The sequence below is a fragment of the Mizuhopecten yessoensis genome, unplaced genomic scaffold, assembly GCF_002113885.1.
Source record: "Mizuhopecten yessoensis strain PY_sf001 unplaced genomic scaffold, ASM211388v2 scaffold10919, whole genome shotgun sequence".
Classification (NCBI taxonomy): domain Eukaryota; kingdom Metazoa; phylum Mollusca; class Bivalvia; order Pectinida; family Pectinidae; genus Mizuhopecten; species Mizuhopecten yessoensis.
Window position 1 is genome coordinate 96,432 of NW_018408787.1, and position 18,271 is coordinate 114,702.

The 18,271-nt window shown below is 35.3% G+C and overlaps 1 protein-coding gene across 5 annotated transcripts in view; it reads left to right on the forward strand.

The window, feature by feature from the left end:
* LOC110463625 (malignant fibrous histiocytoma-amplified sequence 1 homolog) overlaps positions 1-18,271 on the forward strand; it is a 47,708-nt gene that overhangs the window by 5,110 nt on the left and 24,327 nt on the right. For 4 of the 5 annotated variants that reach the window (XM_021518395.1, XM_021518403.1, XM_021518405.1 and 1 more), the window contains exon 2: positions 10,169-10,197. The exons of the other annotated variant lie outside the window; for it this stretch is intronic. The gene's annotated coding sequence lies outside the window, so the exon portion shown is untranslated. The remainder of the gene's footprint in view (positions 1-10,168; positions 10,198-18,271) is intronic. 5 annotated transcript variants of the gene reach the window in all.

An 18,271-nucleotide genomic window follows, 5' to 3' on the forward strand; every position in this document is an offset into this window, starting at 1 on the left:
TAACAAACATCCACAGATACATGGGTTCAGCTATAACAAACGTCCACAGATACATGGGTTCAGCTATAACAAACATCCACAAATACATGGATTTAGCTATAACAAATATCCACAGATACATGGGCTCAGCTATAACAAACATCCACAGATGCATGGGTTCAGCTATAACAAACATCCACAGATACATGGGCTCAGCTGTAAAAAAACATCCACAGATACATGGGTTCAGCTATAACAAACATCGACAGATACATGGGTTCAGCTGTAACAAACATCCACAGATACATCGGTTCAGATATAACAAACAACCACAGATCCATGGGCTCAGCTATAACAAACATTCACAGATACATGGGTTCAGCTTTATCAAACATCCACAGATACATGGCCTCAGCTGTAAAAAAACATCCCCAGATACATGGGTTTAGCTATAACACACATCCACAGATACATGGGTTTAGATATAACAAACATCCACAGATAGATGGGTTTCATCCACAGATACATGGGTGTAGCTGTGACAAACATCAACAGATACATGGGTTCAGCTTTATCAAACATCCACAGATACATGGGCTAAGCTGTAAAAAAACATCCACAGATACATGGGGTCAGCTGTAACACACTCCACAGATACATGGGTTCAGCAATAACAAACATCCACAGATACCTGGGTTCAGCTATAACAAACAGCCACAGATGCATTGGTTCAGTTATAATAAACATCCACAGATGCATGGGTTCAGCTATAACAACCATCCACAGATACATTGGTTCATTGATAACAAACATCCACAGATACGTGGGTTCAGCTGTAACAAACTCCACAGATAAATGGGTTCAGCTTTAACAAACATCGACAGATACATAGGTTCAGCTGTAACAAACATCCACAGATACATGGGTTCAGCTGTAACAAACGTCCACAGATACATCGGTTCAGATATAACAAACATCCACAGATACATGGGCTCAGCTATAACAAACATACACAGATACATGGGTTCAGCTATAACAACCATCAACAGATACATGGGCTCAGCTATAACAAACAGCCACAGATACATGGGTTCAGCTATAACAAACCTCCTCATATACATGGGTTTAGCTATAACAAAGATCCACAGATACATCGGCTCAGCTATAACCCATGTATATGTGGATGTTTGTTATAGCTGATCCCATGTATCTGTGGATGTTTGTTATACCTGAACCCATGTATCTGTGGATGTTTGTTATTGCTGAGCCGATGTATCTGTGGATGTTTGTTATAGCTATAACAAACATCCACAGATACATGGGTTCAGCTATAACAAACATCCACATATACATGGGTTTAGCTATAACAAACATCCACAGATACATCGGCTCAGCTATAACAAACATCCACAGATACATGGGTGTAGCTGTGACAAACACCCACAGATACATGGGTTCAGCTATAACAAAAATCCACAGATACATGGGTTCAGCTTTAACAAACATCCACAGATACATGGATTTAGCTATAACAAACATCGACAGATACATGGGTTCAGCTATAACAAAAATCCACAGATACATGGGTTCAGCTTTAACAAACATCGACAGATACATGGGTTTAGCTATAACAAACATCCACAGACACATCGGCTCAGCTATAACAAACATCCCCAGATACATGGGTGTAGCTGTGACAAACATTCACAGATACATGGGTTCAGCTATAACAACCATCCACAGATACATGGGCTCAGCTATAACAAACACCCACAGATACATGGGTGTAGCTGTGACAAACACCCACAGATACATGGGTTCAGCTATAACAACCATCCACAGATACATGGATTAGCTATAACAAACATCGACAGATACATGGGTTCAGCTGTAACAAACATCCACAGATACATGTAACAAACGTCCACAAATACCTATGGGTTTAGGTGTAACAAACATCCACAGATACATGTAACAAACGTCCACAAATACCTATGGGTTTAGGTGTAACAAACATCCACAGATACATGTAACAAACGTCCACAAATACCTATGGGTTTAGGTGTAACAAACATCCACAGATACATGGGCTCAGCTATAACAAACACCCACAGATACATGGGTGTAGCTGTGATAAACATCCACAGATACCTGGATTCAACTATAACAAACATCCACAGATACATCGGCTCAGTCCACAGATACATGGGTTCAGCTTTAACAAACATCCACAGATACATGGGTGTAGCTGTGATAAACATCCACAGATACCTGGATTCAACTATAACAAACATCCACAGATACATTGGCTCAGCTATAACAAACCTCCACAGATACATGGGTGTAGCTGTGATAAACATCCACAGATACCTGGATTCAACTATAACAAACATCCACAGATACATTGGCTCAGCTATAACAAACCTCCACAGATACATGGGTGTAGCTGTGATAAACATCCACAGATACCTGGATTCAACTATAACAAACATCCACAGATACATTGGTTCAGTTATAACAAACATCCACAGATACATGGGGTCAGCTATAACAAACATCCATCGATACATGGGTTCAGCTTTAACAAACATCCACAGATACATGGGTTCAGCTTTAACAAACATCCACAGATACATGGGTGTAGCTGTGATAAACATCCACAGATACCTGGATTCAGCTATAACAAACATCCACAGAAACATGGGTTTAGTTGTGACAACCATCCACAGATACATGGGTTCAGCTATAACAAACATCCACAGATACATGGGTTTAGTTGTGACAACCATCCACAGATACATGGGTTCAACTTCACCTGTATGAAACATCCACAGATACATGGGTTTAAATAATTCGAGATATTTGCCCTGAGGTTATAAATCGTTTTCCTCAAAGGACAAGGAGATATGTAACTCGCGAGCTGAACCTTGGATTTCGAAGATTGGTATGCGTATTTGTTTTCACATTTTTAATTTGTCAATTACACAAATGTCAGCAATTTTTTATACTTTTGTTCGTCACTTTAGTGGGTACGTTTTGACAATTGAAACGCATTATACTGATATTTTTTTTAAACTTTGCACAAAGTGTATATTAGGAGTTTCAAAGGCCTATGTCATCACCTAGCAACACGCTTTAATATAAAAAAAAATCAATGTCATACTTGTTTTCACTTGAACCTATAACAAGGCTTAAAGGTAGAGAATTGACCCCTCTAAAATGGTAGTAAAGAGGGACGGGTCGGACCGGGGAAATAATACATACAAAATTAATGTACGACAACTTAAAAACACTTTTTAAAAGCTAACACTACCTGGTAAGCTATCATAAACATATACCAATGGTATCTTGGTTATAGTTTATGTTTCTATTACTTTAATCTGTCGATAACCTTTTCTCATCTTACACTATGATACTGGCTAGTACGGACTACCACCCCTGCTATTGTAAGGATAGTAAAAGTACGGCACTTCTATGCTAGTATGCGGACCAAATTATCCAGACGATAACTTGCATGTTTGTTTTCCTTAGCTCTTCCGGAATTCGACATAATCCACTTAAAAGGTTAGATAAAGGTAAATGAAATTTTACAATGGTTTATCGTCTTGAAAAGAACGCTATAAAGAGGCCGAATTGAATATTTATCATCCGCTAATCAGTCCCATTGAAATTAAGTTTGGAATTAGTTTGACTACTAAACTTGTTCAGTCGTTACTGGAGTGTGTGTTTATCCGAGTTTTGGGCCCACTTACAAAGTTTTGTTATCTCAGACAGGTGTTATTAACATGTAATTATGTTGATTACAGGTATATATGTAAATTACATACCCGAATATTTATGTCTAGTTTGTGAATACTCATTATTATTTCCTTTATTTCCTCCAGAAATGAAGAGTTACAGAAACAACGAACAATATACGTACAATTCAACACTATTGAAAGAGAAGAAAATGCATTCACAAACATGGTCACACCCTTACATAGTGACTCACACATGCACATGGACAGACACACACATAAGAGAATAATAATAGCACACGCATCATTCCATAACGTACTATAAACACAACACAATGATATAATAGGTACTATTACAGTCATTATACGGTGATACATTGTAATTATGATGATAGACAGTATAACACTAATCATACATTACATCACACATTGATATAATAGACATATTTACACTCCTCAAACTACATCATCATATAATAGTATAGACAGTAATACACTTCTCGTACTAAGCAATCATACAACATTGTATTAAACAGTATAACAAGCATCACACTATAAATTATACAGCATTATTTTAGACAGTATTACTGTTACATAAGTCTTACAATACAATCATACATTGAGTAGAACCCGTTGCACGAAGTCATACAATATAGCCATACAGTGGTGTGAAATACATATGTACACAACATACAATATGATAATTAGCTTGAAGAAACAGAGCAACCATGCAATGATTTCAGTTGTAGTAATACATATCGCAAGATTAATTCGTACAATACAAACAATATTATGAACGGTAGTAAGTTGCACTAATCATTCACAGTTGACCGTGTCTTGAACTCAACATAGCAACTAGATAATGAAGTATTGTAGCATCGAGGGTTTATTATGGTCAGCTTTTTCTTACAAAGACACGCTGAGAAATCAAGGGCCTTAAAACCTCAGAGACACGATACATTCTATATCACGGAAAACCCATGCGAGTGGGCGTTACAAAATATCTCCCTGTGCTAAGAACTTGAGAAATGAATCAACGTGCGTTATTTTACAACCATAATTGTACGAGTAAAACTATTCCATTGAACATTTAACGACAGGCATTGTAGCCCAAACAGGAAGTTAGTAAGTAAATATTCCAAATTCAAATGTTTAAAACATGCCTTTCGATAGATGATATATTGGACCTCTGTAAGAATTATCTCAGTTGATTAAATATTACGATGAACTAAATGACACGTGGTGATCTATGACGTATACATGTACAGTTTGAGGCGATACTGTTTTGTGTTTTTAAGAGTTCGACAACCACGTACGTCACGATTAGTGGTCTATTAAGTGGGGAATGGTTACACCAATGTTTACACAAGGTCTACATGTGGTTGAGCCTCTCAGCTAATTTTATTACGGATTTGAACGCATTCTGACCATTGATCATTGATATATATCTAAGTATAATCTTATCTTATCAACATCGTAGAGAACTAATACCACATGTCGTTTGAGAGCAAACATTGAAAGGGTTTCCAGACGTTCTTATTTTTGTTATAGTATAATTGAAATAATTATATATTTTGTGGGGGTTCGTGATGTCTTTTGACCTATTGTTCATCCTCAGTTACTGTTTTTATATTCGTACCGACTTACAGTTTTCTTTGATGATTAAATCACAATGGTCAGAGAATATCACGTATCCACCCATTGTTATTATCATGCTCCGTTTAGAAAATATGACAACAGTTATTTGTTAAAAAAAAATTTTTATAAAGAGGCACATGACATGCTACCGTACATATTTTAACTGCGATTTCTGACACATTATTTCGCTGAAAAGCTTATGTGTTATTTTCGCGTTTCCTTTAGATGTCTTTTAATTTGTTATTGATTAATAAACGAAATTCATATCCCTATCTATTAAATAAATGGAGATGGCTGGCAAAATGAGACACCGTATCTCCTCCGGTTTGTATAGTATACGTGACAGGAAAACGATCCATTTTAACTGCTGTAGCTAACAATAAAGTAATGTACCTTGGATTGATGATTACATAGCCGTGAGCTTAATTTAACAGTTTCTACATCTGTGTGGGGTCAAAGCCAATCCTCAGGTACATTTGTATGAAAGTCTGTCGTAGAAATAGTTCTATAGCACTAATGTTATACTGACTTAGACTACGGCAATCATAAAAGCGCCATTTTGTACCTCGTTTAAAATAATTCTAGAAGCCTGTTGTATCAAGCTTTAACAGGTCAATATAAATTAAGGTGAATTAATTTGATATTGTTGATTTATTTCTTGTTAAAACGGATGTGTAATATAATACTATATACTATACAAAGCAGATTACATTTAAATTGATTAGCGAATTATTAGGTAATGGTAATGATTCTTATTGTATATAGACAAACACGTTATGTAATCATCATTGGCCAAGTACCAGATTGAAAAGGAGAATATTTCGTAACAACTAAATAAAAAAAAACAATACAGGATCGGGTACATTAAACCACGATAACCCCGCATGACAGGGTCTGCTGGGTTAGCTGGACATGTTACCGATCGTGTAACTGTTTGTAGATACAGATCAATATTTGATCAGGTAGATATATTCGTAATTACTCCTCAGTGTATTAAATATAGCCGGTTCAATTATGATATTATTTATGTTCACTGGTCTCTATAAAACCCTATTGTACGTCTCAAAAGCCGTGTTAAATGTTCGTCACATAACTTTATACGCCTACTGCATACACGGCTGAAAGACATACCAATTAAATTCCACATGAAACCTTGTTCACTATGCTGTACAACTCGTTCTAATACACTCGACCGTTGGATACTTTGAATGTGAGTTTCCTATAGCTTGTGCTGTTATTTTCTAGCTTCTTTCTACTGACTAAGACTTTATAGGTAATACGTCAATGCGGTACTTATATATATCCGGGTTACTAATGATATGTGATTATCCTACGATTACAGGTAGAAGGTTTTGCCACTTATCAGTAATTGTGTGTATAGTTATCAATACAAAAATTGACTTATATTCAAGCCCACAAACATTTCCGTTTATGGACTATGGCATGTCGCGTTCCACTTCTAGCCGAAATCCCCACGTAGTCACATGGAAATCATTTTCATACGTACTATAACACTCAATAATTCATATAATTATCGATGTGAACGATTATATTTCAGATGATATATGGATTTAATTATCTATTTGCATTATATGTCAAAGTGTCTCTTTTACTCCGTTTTACCATTCGCCACTTTCTCAAATTGATAAAAATGGTATTTAAACCTAACTGTCGCTTTAACAGAAGTTTTGAAATATATCCACTTCCCCCCTTGTTCCTGGAGGCATTCTATATATCTGTTGACGAACAAGTTTATTCTTCAAAAGGTCACTTTTCAATTATAACAACTACGTATCCTTAGTTGTACATCGACCATTGTTAAAACTGTATGTTTTACTTTGATGTTAACCCTTATACGATATGTGATCAATATACTAGTATATATAAATATCACATAGACTACAAGACACACATATCCTGGCTTCGCGTTCGTTGTTGTAAGTAATTGCTTTGCTGTAATTTCCCTGTCATGTGAGTAAACTCCCCTAGTTGCCTATTCGTATCACAGTTGAGATCTTGTCCTTGTGTGGTGCTACTACGGTCTATATTTTTCTATTATACTGATATTGTTCCTTCATTCAATTTCAAATAAACTACCAAAACTTGTTATTATAAAAACGCTATAGGATCTACCGTCAAATTGGTGTATGAGACGACACTTTGCAGTACCGCCCCGGGGGGTCAGCCTAACCCGGTACTAAGATGTACAAAAATGGTGACCGGACCTGTCTGGGATGTTTTGAATTTCAGGATATTGTTTGACTTAATCGATTTAAAGGGACTCCATTTGGAGTTGGAATCTAATTATTTAAACAATAATGTTACAAGCAATCTAGCATTTAACGAGTCATCAAATATAACCACGGACTTAGATAGACTAATCTTATTCCGTGATATAACTATGCTCTCTTAGCAGACCTCCCGTCTGGTGGGTTACGTTCAGTGGTAGCACGTTCAGTGGTAGGTTACGTTCAGTGGTAGCACGTTCAGTGGTAGGTAATGTTCAGTGGTAACACGTTCAGTGGTAGGATACGTTCACTGGTAGCACGTTCACTGGTAGGTTATGTTCACTGGTAGCACGTTCACTGGTAGGGTACGTTCAGTGGTAACACGTTCAGTGGTAGGGTACGTTCACTGGTAGCACGTTCACTGGTAGGTTATGTTCACTGGTAGCACGTTCACTGGTAGGTTACGTTCACTGGTAGCACGTTCACTGGTAGGTTACGTTTAGTGGTAGGTTACGTTTACTGGTAGCACGTTCAGTGGTAGGTTACGTTTACTGGTAGCACGTTCACTGGTAGGTTACGTTTACTGGTAGCACGTTCTTGCGGGTTTTTTCGTCGTAATGGATGGTTTGTTGCCTGGAAATAAAAAACCTGAAAATGGTTTACATACCTATATTACTCATTTTTATTGAAATGGAAGGAAGACAAATAAAACAAAACGTTTTTTAAGCATACTCTATATCAGCCAATCCAGAAAACTGACTTCCGAATGGCGTTGTTGTGGTACGACCACTTTATGTGTATCATGTATATATACGAGTAGAAAGTAGTTATTTTTTTTATATATGTTAAGGTCTGTTCTGTTGATTGGTGTGCCTTGTTATTTTGTTGCCTTCCCTAGTTCTCGCTATGAGAACGTGTATTATTGTTATTTGTTCTAGATTTACATGGCGTGTGTATATATTAACTTTATTTATTTTACAACAACTATGAAACAAGTTATTTCAACTTATATTGATCACTCTTTTTTACCCGGATGTTAACGTGCGGGGGTCTTATTGTGGGATGAATCTGGAGTATCCGGAGAAAACCCAGGTGATCGGGGAGGTGACCCCATACCTTTTCACGTCCTATCGGGGAATCGAACCCCGGCCACCTTGGTGAAAGGGAAGTAGGCTATCCACTGTACCATTCGACCACCCATGGCGGGTGTCGTCTATGACGTAGGGTGAGCTTACCCTTCCGGAACACCTGGTCCTTTTCTCCCTGTGTATTTTCGAAGGTGCCCGTGTTACACCTAAACTATCGATTTTGAGTTCGAATTGCGGTTTGTTGACACTTCGGTATTTTGTTGTTGCGTTTATTATATACATACATATACGAGTGGCGCCAGAATGTACGGAGGTTATCATTGAAGTGTGTATTAACGACTGGAATCATTACATCTATTTACGTAAATGATCATTAAGATTGTCGTTAGTTTATGTATATATAATACAGTAATCGTAAATCAGAATCTATTTATGTATCCATGTGTGTACCTCGGTATGTCAAGGCCCTCCCACTAACAACGTATTGTATGATAGTACGTATATTTATACTGGAGTTGTACAGTATATATCGATACAGTTTTGCAATACACAAGTTCTGATTGTAAAGTGTAATTTAATATAATATAGCAGTGTATGATACAATGGCGAATCCAGGGATTGACATGGAAAGGAGGGTAGAGGTTCCACAAATCATTATCTAGGCTGCTCCAAAATTGCAGTAAAATGTGCCAAATCATTGAAATAAAATAGCCGGTGTTAGATATGGTTTGTCCATACCTTATTGGATGTTAAGTATTCAGCCGAGACAGAAGCCTGGGCACATACAGTGTTTACACAGTTAGTTTGGTGTAGTAGTGGCATTATCGTAGTGTAACAGTTTTATTGTAGAACATTTGGTATTGACCCAAAATCAGATACTTCCTTTCTTGCATTAACCTTGGTGTAGTTGTATCTATATTTCAATGTATTTTCTTATTCCTTCCAGATAGGAAACTGATTTGCTACATTTACAGTTTTACATCAGTATATTTGTAAATGTACATATTAAGTGTTCACCCAGACGAGATGATGGTTTAATACAGTTACATTGACATTGTGTATTTTTGATTTACCGTATTATATTAAGTGTTCGGCCTAGACAAGATGATGATACACTTACCTGGTGTATTTTTGATTTACCGTATTATATTAAATGTTCAGCCCAGACAAGATGATGGTTTAATACACTTACCTGGTGTATTTTTGATTTACCGTATTATATTAATTGTTCAGCCCAGACAAGATGATGGTCTGGTGTATTTTTGATTTACCGTATTATATTAAGTGTTCAGCCCAGACAAAGAACGTATTGAGGACACCGTCCTTCGCGTATAGTAGTGTTCTTCATGTGTTACCTTTAATTTTCAGTCCTGACATTTGTTAGAGAATATTTACCGTTGGGATGTAGAGTCTCGACTGTAAGGCGTGCAGCATGGTAGAAGAGTGTTATCTGTGTGGTAGAGACGCCATGATAATATTTCACTTGCATGTTTTTTAGGAAACAGAGTGCATAGCTTCAACACAATGGTAAGTTTATTTTTAGTCTGCACACTGTTTTTATTTTGATATGTTTCTTTTTCCCTTTTCTTCTGTCTTCTTTTTATCATTGCACCTGCAAATCATCTTCATAATTATTAAACATGTGTCATCTTCATACATTTCTGTACCTTTGGGTATGTCAAAAATACACATAATCAGAGTTCAACCGTCTTGTGAAAGTGTGAAGTAAACTGTCATCCTTCTTCAGGAAAGGAGTCTACAAACAAACAAAAAAGTAGTACAGGGAATATTACAAATTTCAACTTTGTACCGGCAATTCATTTCTACCTTGTAGCTAATATCGAACTTAACCTATCAAATATCATCATGGTACATTTTCCCTACTTAGATGATGTACAATTTTACTAGTTATAATAAGAAATAACATGTATTCCATCATACCGATAAATATAAATAGTAGCCAATTATTCTGATAGACGAATTCCCGTAAAGTGCACGTTCATACCGTCATGAATTCTTGACATTATCAGATATTCCATTGTTGTTCCACATCTATCACTTTGTAACGTTATTACCCCCGCATCTATTACCTGACGTCGATCATTCACCCCTTACAACCCTTCCAAGAAAACTCACTCTAACTGTCTTTTTGACACATGTTTATATAAATACTCACCCTCACAACCTTACCCAGAAAACCAACTCCAACTGTCCTTTTAAAACATGTTTATTTATCCGATCAGTCTTAGATTCAATCACGATTGTTATCCTGACCCTGGGTCCGACACCTTGCGATTGTGTTTAATATGGCACGCATTATATCAGTTCTGCCATGCACACCTCAGAAACACCGACCTATTATATCATACAACCAGGATTTCTCCTCTCGTTTTATGGTTTTAGAAAACTGGCATGTCATCAGCATCAATAGACATGTCAAGATACTATACACCCAAATATTGGTATATTATTACGTAGAATAGTAACCTCCGACCATAAACGGAACAGTAGTATTGTACATTGTTGTTGTAGAGTAGATAAGATAATAATCTGATAAAAAAATATCCTTATGTCACAATTTACCAGATACAAATCCTACATACTTTGCCTGGTATATGATATATCAAATTCAAAGGTTGTATGTGTTAATATTATTAAATACAATGTTTTGCGACATGCACTAATTTTCCTATTGGTAATTTACCAAAACACTTACCTAGAGTCAGTGTGGGATTGCCAAAGATTTATATAGCGGGATTAATCAGACGTATCTACTTGACACTTCACACTGAAGTTTATGATTTAATTAAATGTCTCTTGTTAGATTAACTACTATCACGGTTAATTAGCTAAGCACGCGTTCTGTCATTTAAAGGAATTTAATGATCGTTCTTGGTTAGACAACCTGTTTCTGATATCTTTTGGAATGTTTTCATTGACGAGCAAGGTTTTCAACATGATATTCGTTTTTCAAGAGAAGTTAATTCATAAGATTGTAGAGAAATTTCTATCGAAATCAGCTTGTAATACTGTACAGGATTTCACACCAAGTTTTAGCCGGTGTTCCCTCTGGCCATGACACCAGACTTAGACAAGTTGATAAATAATTTGTCAAGCCAGACGAAACTCGAGCTTACATGTACAAAGATTTGATATGTTTTTGAACATTTTGCAAAAAAATCGGTAAAATATTATTTCCGCACACACATATCTATTGAACTATACCAAACTACCTAGTACATGGTTTTGTTTACCAAAAACTTCTCATCATTCTACGCTTTTTACTTGTTAACTTATCTCTACATGATTCATTCAGGATTGCATTCTTTCTTCCTACTCGATGTTAACAGCTTCACGATTGATCTCATCTGCATGCCTTCCGGTTTGACTTCTTTGCGTTTCTATTGTTTAATCAAATACAGTGAATTATTTTCAGTGATATTGCTGTTTGTATATTAAACGCATGTATATTTGTGTTAATTCTTGGCGGTATTGTATATTTGTGTTAATTCTTGGCGGTATTGTATATTGGTGTTTTCTCCCATTATTAGAACTGACGTCTGACCTCTTTACTGGTATTTCTGGATTTCTTAACAGTATGCTCAATCAGTATGAAGATGTCATTTTACTCAATACCTGTTTTGTGAGTTTCAACTATAACTTCTAACAGATATTGGTATTTATCTATCAACTTGAATTTCTAATAAATCATATTTATGTACTCGTATTTTAATTTAAAGGTCGGGATCTTTATGGTTACCGGACAGAAACTATTCAGTGTATAAACATGTTGATTAAATTGTGAATAGTCTGGTAATAATCTGATGTCAGCGTCGTTGAATTAAGTTATATTACTATATACAAACACCGACTACGGGCTATCATTGCACATTATAATAAAATCTATAAGTTAAGCCATGTGGAATGATGATTGTTCATTTTTGTAATTATTTTGGTGAATGTCCTAAGGTCTTGACTACAGTCAACCCCATCTTGGTTCATAACATTTTAAAATTGAAGAATGATACACACAGCCGATTCCTATAGTTCTTATTTTATTTAACTCAACTTGCCAAGTTAGGCATAAGTACAAATGTAACTTTAACTATTTAATTTTCTGTGTCTTTTGACAAATGTTGTATATAAAACGACATGTCTGAAAGTAGTTTTCTTGTAAATTGTAATTGAAAAACGTACCTCTTTTAAGTAGCTCTAAATAGAAAAATAATAACACAATTCTAATGTGATTATATTTACTGTTTTCTGTAATGGCGGCTTGGCAAGCGTAGGTACATATGTGGTAAGAGTTGCCAAAAGATTATATTTTTCATTCATAATCTGAAGTTAGGCAGTAGATTGTAATGGAAATGTACATACAGTATTTGGTGTGTAAAGTAACCATCTTCATACATAATAGAAACATTTAAGACCAAAAATGCACATGAGGCAAGTTCACCGAATCATACATGGTTAAGTAACTTTGACCGATATATCTCAAATTATTGTCAGGGTACGGGAAATGTTGCAAACGTAACGTTTGATATGACTTGTATTCATGTACGTTTACGAAATATATGTTATCAATTTGTTTTCCTGGCTGTTTAAAACATGTTTCTTATCTGTACCTATCAATATCACTTTGCCTGTATCATTACAATATTTTGCGACTCGTCATTTGAACATATTAGTTTTGGCCTTAAACAGATATGCATACAATCATTTTTCTTCAGTTGAACATGGGAAAGCATACAAGACTTTTGGAACGTGACGAGCTTATGTATTATCTAACCTAAATCGGATTAACACCATTACTCTCTTTTACACTGTTTATTAAGCAAGACAGTGGCCATAACGTTATAGCGTTGATTCTGTTTGCCGAGTCAAAGACTGAAACATTCCTAACCTATGCTACCGAGTATGCTTAAACAGTGTTTACCTTCGATAAGTGGAGAAGGTGTCACCTATACCCCCGAACAAACTGTTTATAAAATCTCTTTCAACATTACGTGTGAAAGCTTTCTTATATATTTGCGTTGAATAATGTACATTCCTAGCTGCCTATGTCCGTCGTTCAGGACCGCAAATGTCAAGTATGGTCAGCCTCGAAAACAGTTTTTACAGTGATTTATTTTGATAAAAAAAGGTATGATCGACATTAATGACGAAATATTACGTGGGTTTATTTACATTGGGGTAACAGTACAGTCATTTAGTTAAATACATGTCGATCGAGATAAACTTTTCATACATTTAGCCAACTAAGCAATGAGCTTGCAGGTCTCTGGTAGGTCAATATACATCTTGAGATCTCTATGGACATGATTTACAAAGTTTTGTTTGCTTAACATTTCATTCGTTCAAATGGGTAAACTAAGATTTTTTAAACATTTACTGATATCTATTTGATTGTCTTCAATGAGAACTATTGTATTTCCTTACCTGCAAACGTATACAGTTTTAGTTATAAATGTCTGTTTTCTGTCTCTGTGATGCATCATAAAGGAAACATATATAATTATCGTTAAGCTTCCTATGCACCGACAACCGAATTCTGGCGTGTTTAGGTATATAAGGGATTTGGATATCATTTAATACTCTCCAAAGTGTAATGACGAAAAATCCTATTAGACTATAATTTAAAAGCTAATGTATGATCGACATTAATTATTTGCATTGTTAATCTGACGTTAAAATGACGACCAACAGACTTAAAGATAGGGCAGTTGTGTGTGTTGGGGGAATGAGGGTGGTGGTATTGGGAGAAGGGTTAGTGATTATGTAAAGAAATGCTAATTCATTATTGGATGATTTTTATGTAAAATTCATTACTGATTTAAAAGCCAAAATATCTATCCCATGTTACAGACAAAGACTCCTGTCGTATTTTGCAAACAGACATTGCGACGCTTATTGTCTGAATAACAAAAGTTAATTCACTTAATTTGGCAAGCAGTGCGGTTACAGTATACAAACAATACGATTATAATGTGTACAATATTCGCATGACAAAACTTACAACATGAATTATAAAGAAGACAGCCACAGTGAATGTTTTTAGTACATTAGCAGAATTTTTATATTTACATACTTTTTCTTAAACTTCGCTCTGAAGTACATGTACATTTTATGTATCGTGTACATGATAGTTAGTGAGCTAGTAGTACTAGTATTATGCTACATTTCGTGTCTCGCCTAAAGCAACATAAATTCTCAATCTATGTAACACAGATATGGACATTATTTAGTTATTTATGTATTTATAACTGTCAGAAAACTGGTATTTGCTTCGTGTATCTATTTACATCTCACAAGTTTGTATATATCACAAACTCCCGTTCCGTAATGGCATTAGCAAATTATTTGATATCCAAGACTTACCATATTATATTCCTATGTCATTGTAAACGTGTGTTATAGTTTGCAGGTATATTGTCACATTTTAGAGGTAATCCTAATTAAACTCAACAAATAACATTTTGAATCAACCATGGAGAAAACCACAAATCGACAATTTGTATCTATCTATCCAAACAGTATGAACATATAAGTGGTATTTTGTATTTATTTTAAACCTGTTTTATTGCTTCCTAAAAGGTCTGTACAATTTACGTTTTTATTATCCCCATGTCATCAAACTGGCTTTATTTTTGTTAAAATATTTAAATGAACATGGATTATTAATTTTATTTTGATAGTAGAATGCTTTTATTGACATTATGTTGGGGTTGGAAGATGTAATTATGATTAAGGATTGGCAGTAATGATGTCTTTCAAAATTACGGGCCAAGTTATGAATATATGCATGAGAGTATATAACTGGTAACATACAAAAATATGTAATTATAAAGCGTATACGCAAGCCAATTTAAATTAAACTAGTTTTGCCACTTCCAATATGACTTTTTAAATCCTGTACTCTTTACGTTTATATACTCATCACGTCATCATTTGAATACAAAATTCCTCCTGTTAAAATGTAAGAATGGAAACAAACTAACTTTTCAATTATAAATGTAATAAGAGTCTGTCTTTTATTTGTGTCAGAATAGATTGGCTTTAGAAGTGTGATCGCACCATAATTTTTAAACCACGGGTCGATTTATGTATAGAATTATGATTAAAGGTTTGTCGTAATAACACGGATGTATAGTTTGAAGGTATAAGCAACTGATATAACAATTCGTTACACGATCGCTACGTGGCATCATTTGTCACCTGTATGGCCGGGAATGCTAGAAAATAGATCGTAAAGGCCAACTGATGTTAGATGCCCTGCGCAATCGATATTAGTTTCCAGTGTCCTCTTCTTGGGTACCTCTGGTAAGCCTTTTACACGATAGTAAAGTGACATCATTTGCACCTCTAGATCCATGGCCGGGAATGTTAGAAAATAGACGTTAGATCTCCTGTAGAAAGCATGTTTTTTCCTGTGTCCTCTTCTAAGGCACCTCTGGTTAGCCCGTTGTCAGAATAACTTGGCCTGACGGAATGCCATGTAACCTTGTCCAGATTATGATGTATCAGGGAGATGACACTTCAAGAGGACATAATAACGAAGTCTGCGAATACAAAAATATGCCATTGAGTCTTCAATAACCTTTTAACTACAGTTTACTCACTGTATCTCAACTTTGATATATATACACTATCAGTTGTTGCTGTGCTGGGCACCTATATAACTATACTGTTAGCGGTAAGATTATCACAAAACGATCAAGGGGTTATGGTAACGGCAACATCAATGTGCGTCTGTAAAATCAACGATGCCTTTCCTAAATTTAATATATATTCTAGAAAACAAGGTAAGAAAACTTCCTAAACTGACCCGGCACTATGCCTCGTGTATCTCAGGGTACCGCCACCTGGCAGTCAGCCTGGCACAGAAAGGGATTTCTCGATAAATCCGATGTCAAACCCGCGAACTATGATATGAAATGTGTCCCCTTAATATATTACATACTCTGTTTGAAAAGGCTCTTCACTGCTACTAGCTGTACGTGGTATGTATTGCCATTTGCTGCCTGATCAAATAGCTTTAAACAAATATATACCGGTGCGTTTGCTTTGACAATTACATAGCAGCCTGGCATAAAACTGTACTTGAGAAATGACAAATAGCCTACTTGGGCCATCGAGAAAGTAAAAGTATATATCAAAACATATTTACAATCTACTTTACGGCAATCTAAACCCCATTTGATTCGTTTACGTGATGTAGTTTGGTCCAATTCAATAAATTTCTGATATAATGTTTGTACCTGTCAGTTTGTATAATGCTGTGAATTCGTACTGTCAGGTTTAAACGTATTCAGATGTTTGGTCAAATGTCAGAAATAATTTAGGACATTTCCGAATTACCTTACAATTTGTTAGTCAGCGAAACACGTATTATTTATGACGGGTTTCAAGGACTTTACTTACTGTTCTGTGATGTGGTACTCAACTGTTGTTGTTGACGACCTGTGAAGGTGTAGACAGCTTATTACACGGCATGTTCTGTACTTCGATGGAAGCAACATATCCCGACAACGTTACAATATACTTAGAAATTTCCATCTTATTAACAAATCAATCGATTATCTCTCATTGATATAACTGAAACCGTTTATCGTTAAAACAAGTATACTTATATTTTCGGTTTAGATCTTCATGACATATGTATATTTTACATAAATAATATCATAAGAACTTATTTAATGTCCTGTTTATTCTATTACAGTTAATATACAGTTCTGCGTTTACATATGCTTTTCTTTAGTGGTATTGATAATAGATGTTATAAAAAGTATCGATAAAAGCTAGATTATCGAGTATACCATAGCTACATGTAGATAAAAATAGAAGGTATATATTATATTTATACATAGATTGTCGAGTATACCACATAGAGATTGAACGTTTTTTTTAATAGTTTTTATGGCGGTATGAACGCAAATCAGTTACATCCATATTGCATGAAGCCCGCTAGAGCTTCACGTTTAATATGGATGTAATCGATTTGCCTTCATACCGGCATGGGAATTAAAAAAATGCCGTTCAATCCATATATTTACATTTTTACTATAGAACAAATATTTAGTTTAATTTGTTTGGTCTTAATTAATTAATTCATTTACTGCGTCTTGTTTATGCGTCGTTCTTTTAGCGACATTGGCGGAACAGCCATATTTTAATAAAATTGGCGCCAATAATTAACCGTAGTCATTTGAGTGTTTGACGTAGGGGCATTCTCCATGCTATCCGAAACGAAGCGACAAAACTCTCGTTGAATAATAACGTCATAAGTAAACCACGTGATACGTCATCAGAGTATTTTCTTTCATACTCAAATGAAATGCATTTCTGCTGGTAAAGTTCATAAAGTGGGTTGAAGCGCTAATGTCAATATAGCCAAATAAAAAAAATAATAAAAAGGTACACTTATAGAATGACATTCGTTTTCGAACAAAAATAATCAGAGTGGGAGTGTCTAAAAATCAATGGGTAATGTTACATCAGGTAATGGATTTATAAAGCGCTAAAATGGTTTCAGCAATCGCATTGGTACCAGAGGTTTGTGCTGTTAAAAGTCCTTATTTAGAATTTCCAACAAATATCAATA